Source organism: Pyrus communis, chromosome 10, assembly GCF_041283825.1.
Source record: "Pyrus communis isolate YQ-2024b chromosome 10, ASM4128382v1, whole genome shotgun sequence".
NCBI classification, from domain to species: domain Eukaryota; kingdom Viridiplantae; phylum Streptophyta; class Magnoliopsida; order Rosales; family Rosaceae; genus Pyrus; species Pyrus communis.
The window spans coordinates 6699666-6707311 of NC_142574.1; the positions used below are offsets into that span (position 1 = coordinate 6699666).

Below are 7646 nucleotides of genomic sequence, written 5' to 3' on the forward strand. Positions count from 1 at the left end.
TTTTCAAAATCCTCATATGCTTCATGACTTAAAGCCTTCTCTAATGCTGACTGGACAGGCTGTACACTTAACTGAAGATCAACTGGTGGCTATTGTATTTTTCTGGGTTCCTCCATCATTAGTTGGAGTGCTAAGAAACAACCAACGATTGCTTGTTCTTCAACAGAGGCAAAGTATCAATCTCTAGCTAATACTCCAGCTAAAATTACATGGATATGTCAGTTACTTGTTGATATTGGTTTTTCTCTTCCTTGTGTTCCTCAACTCTGTTGTGGCAATCAATCAGCCATCTCTCTTGCCAAAAATCCTTTATTTCATACCAGAACAAAGCACGTTGAGATCGATTACCACTACAAAATCGGAGTTAAAACTACTGTTAAATCGTACTTTTTTGTTTATAACTGTCAAAATGGTTTGTCCCGTTACTTGATATCTGAATGTTTGTTTTTTGCGATTTTTGCGTATGCGATCTCGAAGCATATACAAACAAGTTTGACAGTTGGATCGTTGAAACTAGCTTTGTACAATGCATATCCCATCAAAACAATAGATTCACTAATACTTAGAGTTTATATATACTTTCATTAAGTATATCATAAGATTTTGTGATATCCACTAGTGTAAATATTTTAAATTGACGATCGAATTAGTTCATTGTATTCATATAGGATCAAGGAGTGTAGCTGTAAAAAATCGTCAAAATTGGAGTTAAAATAAAAGTAAAATCGTGATTCTTTGTTTATAGTCGTCAAAAAGGTTTGTCTCGTTACTCGATAGCTGAATGTTTGTTTCTTTCAATTTTTGGCATATGCGATCTTGAAGCATAAAACAAGTTTGATGGTTGGATCGTTGAAACTACTTTCGTACAATGCGTTTCCAATCAAAACAATAGATTCACTAACACTTAGAGTTTATTTATACTTTCATTAAGTATAACATAAGATTTTGTGGTATCCACTTGTGTAAATATTTTAAATTTATTTCATTGTATTCATATAGAGTCTAGGAGTGTAGCTGTAAAAAATCATCAAAATTAGAGTTAAAACTACTGTTAAATCGTATTTTTTCGTTTATAAATGTCAAAATGGTTTATCCCGTTACTTGATATCTGAATGTTTGTTTTTTGCGATTTTTGCGTATGCGATCTCGAAGCATATACAAACAAGTTTGACGGTTGGATCGTTGAAACTAGTTTCGTACAATGCGTTTCCCATCAAAACAATAGATTGACTAACATTTAGAGTTTATTTATACTTTCATTAAGTATAACATAAGATTTTGTGGTATCCACTTGTGTAAATATTTTAAATTGACGATCGAATTAGTTCATTGTATTCATATAGGATCTAGGAGTTAGCTGTAAAAAATCATCCAAATCGGAGTTAAAACTACCATTAAATCGTGCTTTTTCATCGAAGTTTGATGGTTGGATCTTTGAAACTAGTTTCGTACAATGCGTTTCCCATCAAGTTCAATGGTATATATATTTACTAAGTAGATTTTAATTTATTTATTTTGTACTTATAACACTTAAGAAATTGAATGATATATGTGTAAAAAAAAATTATTGTGGGTTTTTGTTAGAAAAATATATTATTGTGGGGTTTATGTTAAAAAAATTTGACTTTGAAAGGAGGAAAATCACATTTTCAATAATTTTTATAATTTTTTTTTTAAACAAAAAAATACCTTGCGCAATGCCTTAATGTCGTCGCGCAAAACCACTTTGCGCGATGTCAAAATGTATACATGCGTCGCACATAATTTTGGTGGTGCAGTTGTTAAAAATAGGCCTTTTTTTTCAAATTTTCACTACTAATACCCAAACTCTCTTCCCTCGGTCTCTCTCTTCCCTCTTACTCTCATATCACCCTTTCCCTCACTCGGTCTCTCTCTTCCCTCTCGCTCATATCGCCTTCCTCCTTATCCTCATCCTCTCCCGACTGCACCAGGTGAGAATCAAGCTTAATTCTTTTCCCGTAGCCAGCATGTATAGACCCAGGTCAGAATCAAGCTTAATTCTTTGTTTTTCTTCTTTCTAAGGTCAGAATCAAGCTTTAATGCCTTAATTTGAGGAATGTAGTATTGTAATTAGATTCAATTTGGAAAATTAAATTAGAAATTGGGGGTTTAGTGTTAAATCGAATTCTAGGGTTAGGAATTTTAGGGTTTTAGTGTTATATCCAATTTTAGGGTGTTGGGTTGGTGTGCTATAGTGTTAAATCGAATTTTAGGGTGGTGGGCGGACTGTGTCTGGATTGCATTGTAAGTGGAGGATAACAAATTTTTGAACTTTGGGGTTCCTTATATTTTCTTCGATACTGTAAATATTGGAGACTGTGAATCTGTGATAATATTGAATTCCATCAACCAGATGATAACTTTGTGATTCTATTATGTGCTGTTGTGAATTTAAGCTTTCCTGCATGATTTTAGTCCTCTATAGCATGCGGACTTCAATTCCGGAGTTGGCAGCCTCACACCAATTCCAAAACAAATCCATACATAGCTCAGATACTGAGATTTTGGAATATTCTGCATTGTAGAATTAGATGGTGTTGCCTACATGGTGATACTTAAAATGAATTTAATTTGTTAGTGTGCACGACTGCTTATAATGTCCTTCTCTTTATCACTTGATTATCTCAACCTTAGGTAATTAGTAATCAGTGACGAGAAAGTTATTGTTTCCCTTGGATATAGCTCCTCGGCTTGATTATTATATTTGTCCAATTTTAATTTTGGAATTTTTTTTTCACGGAAAGATAGGTTTTGGCCAACTGGTTTCCGTTGCTATAGCCTGCCTATATTTTCATTGTGTGCTGATTGCCACATGATTTCCATTCAGAAACAAGCTACCCTGAAAGATATGTTCCAGTTGTTTGCTGAGAAGGTGAGAGACAATAAGGATTTGGTATCTAGGTGGGCTGTTCTACAGGAGACGCGCGTGGAATATTTCAGGGGAGCTAACCTCTTAATTGTTCTTGTACAAGTAGCTTGCTGCCCTTGCACTTGCAGGCTCTGCTTTTTAGTTTTTTCGTTTCATCTTGGTAACCACTTAAGGTGACTAAATCCGGCTTTTTTGTTTCAGTATATCTGCATTGCCTATGTACTCCTACTCTGTATGATCATACTACACTTTTTATGTTTACTTTGTATTTGTGTACTGTTTACATGTGGTGATATTATCATACCCTTTTGTACTTTTTACTTTAGATTGCAATGTTTTGATTTTATATTTATAAAACATTGAAATGGGTGAACTTACTTGAAAGTGTTTTGAAATGTCCCTTTAGTAGGTTTACTTATGTTTAAATCTTTTCTTTATGTATGCTTGATAGGAGCATATTCATGCGACTTAAATGGCTTGTTCTCGTACATTTACGTTATGTTTCTTTAGTTATTTTAGTCATTTATGCTTCTTTCGTGTGTTTTTAGGTTTATATGGCTAAGGAGGCAAAAAGATGCATTTTGGAGCATTTTTGGAGCAAAATCGGACTTGGAATGGATAGCTTATGTTTGGAGCAAAAGGAATGGACAAAATTGAAGACCAAACTATCATAAACATATCATTCACTTATCACTTAACATATCATTCACTTATCACTTATCATATCATTCACTTATCACTTATCATAACCATACACTTATCACTTATCATACTCATAATCATCTACACATTTCAACCATTTAAACACATGCATTTCAACTCACATGCACACCCACCTCTTTCCACCTAATCCACATGCTTTCACAACCTAAAACACATGCACATTCACCCTAAACCAATCACATACACAACCTGCCATCATTACTACACCTTGCCGTGCATCCCATTCCACATTCCAGCTTTCCTTCTCTTTGCAGCCACACTTCCACATGCATTCCCTCTTTTCCTAGCTGTTTTTCCATCATTATTTCAACCTAACATTCACCCACATGCACCCTTTAAACAAACCCAAACATGCAGCCACAAAAACTACACACTTTGCCGTGGCTTTCCCATCCCATTTCCAACAGCTCCACATGCATTTCCAACCTAGCAATCCCTTTAATCATTCACTAACATTGCAGCCACATTTCCATCCACTTCCTAGCTGTCATGTTCCCTCTTATTTACCTATAAATAAGCATGCATTGCAGCCACAATTCATTCATTCCATTCACAACACAACACACAACACCAACACCAACCCTTGCCGTGCATCTCCTTCCATTTCTGTGCAGTTTTTATCCTCCATTGCAGCCACTCCAACCATTCCCCACTCCATTCCACATACACCTAAAGCCCTAAACATCTCCTTAGACCTTGTGCTACAACAACGAGGAAGAGAAGAGTGCCTAAACGTTCATACAATTCAAGTTTGAGTTGTTGGAATGTTTAGGTGTTTCTTTGATTTCAATGTTTAAATTCAATTCTCTTTGTTTTGTACGTATGAGGAATGGAAGAGAAGAGTGCCTAAACGTTCATACAATTCAAGTTTGAGTTGTTAGAATGTTTAGGTGTTTCTTTGATTTCAAAGTTATGAGGAACTAAACCCCATTTAGCTAGGGGGTGATTCGAAACTATGTTTATATTTGCAATATGAATTGATTAACTTTCGTTGGAATTTCATAAGTTGTGGATGCAATTTGTTTAACCGTTTGATTGATAACTTATTTATGAATGTTTATTAAGAATGCGCGCTTAATTTTCATGCATGAATATGACGCTAGAATATAAGTGAGTTTCACCTAATCGTTATGAACTTATATTCACAAGTAGTGGAGGTTGCTTATAAACAATCGCGTTAAATGAATTCTTGGCACGAGTTTCATGCTCATCATAGTAACGAATGCCTCGTCAACACTTATAGTTTTCATAATGCTTAATGATCTTTGATTGTATCTTTATTGTGCTTTTCACGTAAAGGACTTTTGGAGAATGTTGTGAATTGCGTTGCGCAAACCCATCCAATTCATTAACTTAAAGGAGAACTTGACGGTTAATTTAAGCGGACCTAATTAACCCGGGGTGTTGAGTTTCATAATTTATCGAAAGACCAACTGAGAATCAATCTTGTATGCAAGTGTAACATGTGTGGAGAAGAACCCCTTGGCTATTCCATCATCCATATTTTCATCACATTCATATTTACGTTTTGCCTTTAATTACAATTTGTGCAATTTAGTTAATTTCGTCAAATCAAACCCCCCCCCCTTTACTTTCTTGTTCTTTAATGCTTAGAATTTGTTTAGTTTATGTTTTAAAGTATTTTTGAATTCTTTGAGTCTAGTATAGTGTTTTAGATTGTGTTTTTACGTTTTTGAGTCAAATCCAAGTGATTAACAATCCCTCCTAATCCCTGGTCCAGAACGATCCCTACTTACATACTTACTACAATTGTCAAAAAGAGGGTTTAATTTGTGTGCGTATAAATCTCGCATCAATGCTTTCTTCTCTTCATGTATTTTCTAACCACTACACACTACATCTGGTAAATGGTTTATTGTTATTTGCAGGACCAAGTATTTTTTTAGAATGATGCCTTTTTTGCATGGACTTTTGTAAAACGAAGGCCTCTCTGGCAACACTTCTTTCATTTGTCTGGCCGGTGGTTACATTTGCAATATGCTTGTTTCCTGTATATCTGCATCGGTGCAAGCTACTAATACTCTACTCATGTCTCGGGTTCCAACTACTTTTTTTTTTCTCTACTGGTTTGTAAGTTCTGAACTTCTGGTCATTTTTTTTTTAGTTTAAAATATCATTAGGAACTTTACATTTTCTTAAGTCTTATTGGTTTACAGTGATGTGGATGTTAGAGTCTAAATTATGTTCATACCACCCCTATTCAAAATGGTCACTATTTTATTACACTTACTGATGTGTTAGATATAGCGACAATTTTGCACGTTAGTGATGTGGTGGACAGCAATATGTCTTGCAATTGACATATCAAATTTCAGGGTATCAGAAGGTAGATAAAGGGAAATCTAGTCTCTACACTCTTATTTTTACTCAGGTACTCAATTTCTCTCCCTCTCTCTGTCCCTATTCAATGTTGTCTCTGTAATTTCTTGAACCATTGGTTTTTTAAATAATCTTGTATTGAAATATCACTGCTCTAATTAAACGGGTTTTCTTATTTTCTGAACATCGTATTAACTGGGTTAATGTGCATGAACTTTTGAAGTAATTTATTAGTGAATTTTGTAAATACTGTGAAGTTTTGGATGTACTTTGTAAGGGATGTTGATTTGGATGAAGGGGTAGCACAATTTGTGAGTAAGTTTACGGAGCCTGGAGATCCTAAGTATAATCCACCTGTCCAAAAGGGCGAAACTCCTATAAGTTTTTTACTTGAATCACTTGTATGAGGACTTAGCGTTATGAAATCTTTGTTTGTATTGACATGTATCTGTTTTGCTTTGTGGGATTCAGACACAAAGTAGGGCTCGAATACACCAGTTAAGGCTTTGTAAAGTTGAATGGTTGTGCAAGCTGTTCTAATTTCTGTTTTAGATATATTTCATATCATCTGATTTTGTTTCAAGTTTTAAATGTGTTTATGGGTTTGCATGATGCTTGCATTATCTGTTTATCTTTCTTTAGCTACATGCTTGCTTGAGAGTTATTAGAGGATGAGTTTTGTCTCGTTTTTGCAATGCGCCTATGTCGTAAGATACACTTTTAGGATTAATAATTGGATTAAGGTAGATTTCCAACATATAAATCATGTACCAATTGCCAACTATGACGACCTCTTATCCTTTCGAACTTTCTATCTACCTTAGCTGGCTAGCCATGAACTTGATGATATTGTCATGATGTCAATCAATTTAATCATTGAATTACTGCTTTTATTTCAAATGGTAGCTATAAGCCAACCTTATCTTCCATGTACTTAAGCTTTCAATTTGCTTTGAGAACTATTAAATGTAATGAACTTTGGTATTGCCTTTGTTCCCTTAATCTGTATATTGCCTTTGTTTCCTATATCTTCTCTGCAACCTATTGGAGTCTAAGTGAGAAATGGCTCAATTATTACGTTTTATCACATGGCAGCTCATATTTAGGAAAAAAAGGGTGTGTGGTTTTGGTGTAGTGATATTTGTGTCATAATTAAACTTGTGGTTGTGTGGTTTTGGTGTAGTGAGATATGATAAGTGATGAAGGAGCTACATAAACTATAGCAAGCTACATGAAGTAGTGAGATACATGAAGGAGCTATACGAATGAGTGATGAAAAAGCTATATGAAGGAGCTTCATACACTGTATATGACAGCCCGTCCCGAAATATCCGTACCACAGGGGTGAAATGACGATCTTACCCTTAGTATTTTTGTTTCGTTGTGTGGTTATTTTGGGGTTTTGGTTGGCTGTTTTGGACCACACACACACACCCACACTCATCCTCATCCTTTCCCCTGTCCCGTATCCCTGTCTCTCTCTCCCTTTCCTTTCTTCCTTGTATGGACAAGAACCAAAGTGCTCGAAAACATTACAGATCGTGGATGAAACCTATACATTTGTGCTCGTAAAGTTCTTAGGAGTTCAACCATACCCATTTCAGGTAAGGATACCTTCATTTTCACATCGAACTCGTGATCCTCGATTTGGTCACTGTTCATGCACGCGTAAAATCTTGTGTTTTTGGGGTTT

At 35.2% G+C, this 7646-nt stretch overlaps 1 pseudogene across 1 annotated transcript; it reads left to right on the forward strand.

Annotated features, from left to right (window-relative positions):
- The first annotated feature begins 1733 nt into the window (after positions 1–1733).
- On the forward strand, positions 1734–7286 carry LOC148693440 (uncharacterized; annotated as a pseudogene). Its single transcript, XR_015952431.1, has 4 exons — positions 1734–1952; positions 2849–3063; positions 3439–3466; positions 5521–7286. The product of XR_015952431.1 is annotated as an uncharacterized LOC148693440 (transcript).
- Positions 7287–7646: the final 360 nt, after the last annotated feature.